We start from the raw sequence: 2,118 nt of genomic DNA, 5'->3' as shown, positions 1-2,118 counted from the left end.
GCCTCGCTTCCTCTCAGACGCTGTCTAATTAGTTCCATATGTTACTGATGCTTCACTTCAGAGTGGGTTCTAACTCGCTAACTTTATTCGGGAACCGGAATTGGTTCACGAGCACAGATCTGGCTCTATCGCAATTGCCTGAACTTAACTCTTTGGAAAATATGTATGTGACCCTGTAGGATGATGTGCGCCCCATATCCACAGCCGATTGGGTTTGCTGCTCTGTCAAAATATCTTGTTAATTGTGTTTGCTGCTCTATCAAAATATTTCAGTGGAAAACAAAATATTAGTGAATAGGATTATTATAGGAAAATGAGAGAGAGTCAGCAATATATAATTCTAAAAATTTAAATGAATAAAACTGATTTGGTACCAGTTTTAATTGATGAGCAATTTGTAGAAGGGCCAAAGTTTGTCCCCTGGATTTGATCGTTCATCCGGTGGATAGTGGGATATAAGTCTTTTGAAACCTGCAAGTCAAGAAATTTTGAATTTTTTTTCATTGCACATTAAGGAGAGTAAACAGAGCTTTAAACTCTCTTTCATTGCTTGATTCTTGTGAGTTTGAAACATGCCAAATGGAAAATACCACTCATGCGATTCCATCCTTGATAGGATCATTCTTGTTGATGCTTGCCAATTCTATCTCGCTAAAAATTTCAATGAGATGTGGATTTGCACAAGCCAAGCAATGCCATCGTCCAGCAGCACCCAGCCCAAAAGAGGAAGAAAGACACTAGGAAGCCAACCTCCCAGGCATGGGCATTCATGTAGGTGCGCACAAAACTCAAATTCAAATTTCAAATATCAAATAGAGACGCTAGGGGACGATAGGCCAGTGGCGCAGCAGATTTAAAATTCAAAATTTAGATTTCAGATCGTAGCTGGTCCATCCATGCTTTAATTGCATGCACAGTCTGGACAGGACGATGGCGACAAGTTGAGATGTGGACGGTATAGGGCCTGTTTCGGCGGTCATCGGAAAATTAGGTAAACACGTCGGAGATATCGGATGTGATGTTGGATACATGTTATGGAATGCATGTAACACCATCCGCGCCCCCCATGACGTGCTCGCGACATACATAGATGGGCCAGCATTTAATACCTAATGTATGGCTGGTTAGCCCTTGCCATACTTCTGTCCTTCCATCGATCCCTTAGACTTCTGTCCTTCTATCGATCCCTTAGACTTCGCTTCGCGACGTGTGGGCAAACGCTCACAGATGCGAGCCAGCCACTGAAGATTGCATGTAATAATGGTGTCCACGAAGAGGCACGTATCACTGGGCTATTCCGCTCTGGCACGTCCACCACGTACGACTCAATCACCAGTGTCTCGTCCTTCTTGCCCACGTTGCGGACTTCATGAACTGTCGTGAAGGACTGATAGTTTTTCAGGCGGTGCTCTCCTCCCACGACTCTGAAGCTCAGAACGCGGTGATCGTCGTCCAGAATCTCCACCCGCTCAGTGCTGCTCTTCGCTGGAAGTCCGGAGACCACGCGAAGCTCTCTTGTACTCCCGGCGGTGCCATCACCCTGCATGGAGCAGCTACGGATGAAATGTTTGTATGTCTGTGGTTTATCGAAGCGCCGAACCACGGACCAGACGTCCTCCGCCATTGCTCGAATCCACCGCACGACCACGGAAGAGAACTGGCCGTCGCTAACGGAATGCTTGTGATATCGTTCCACCACGTCCCTCAGGTACTCATATTCCTTCTCCTTCAGTAGACGTTGCAGCATCTCGGATGCCGGGTTCGCCGGCTCTGTGGACCATATCGAGCCCGTTTGATCCCTGTGGGAGGGAGACATGCTCGAATTCGAGATTTCGTTGCTCAAAAATACTGCTTTTCGCTGGCACATATGAGGTCAGTTCAATGCTAATACGGGCAATCGGACTTTCTGGGTACTGGGCAGCGCTGAAGGTCTATATATATGTGGAACGTGAGCGGTTACAAATTAATGTTTATCCAAAAGAAGGTAAGTTCGCAAAGCGAGAAGCGCCTATGTTGTTCACGTGAACAAGACGCCAAAAAAAAGGTTCACAGGAAATATTTATTACATATTTACTCTATTATCCATTCATGTTACCATAATAAAATTTATTACAAGTC

The 2,118-nt window shown here is 45.5% G+C and overlaps 1 pseudogene; it reads right to left on the bottom strand.

Moving 5' to 3' along the window:
- Nucleotides 1-1,124: 1,124 nt before the first annotated feature.
- Nucleotides 1,125-1,856, bottom strand: LOC149160774 (abscisic acid receptor PYL12 pseudogene; annotated as a pseudogene).
- Nucleotides 1,857-2,118: the final 262 nt, after the last annotated feature.

The sequence above is a fragment of the Pinus tabuliformis genome, chromosome 5_2 (genome assembly GCF_031772625.1).
Source record: "Pinus tabuliformis cultivar Carrire ecotype Pingquan chromosome 5_2, CPIR1, whole genome shotgun sequence".
Lineage (NCBI taxonomy): Eukaryota > Viridiplantae > Streptophyta > Pinopsida > Pinales > Pinaceae > Pinus > Pinus tabuliformis.
The sequence above is the reverse complement of the archived record's forward strand: the minus strand, read 5'-3'. Positions and strand labels throughout refer to the sequence as shown.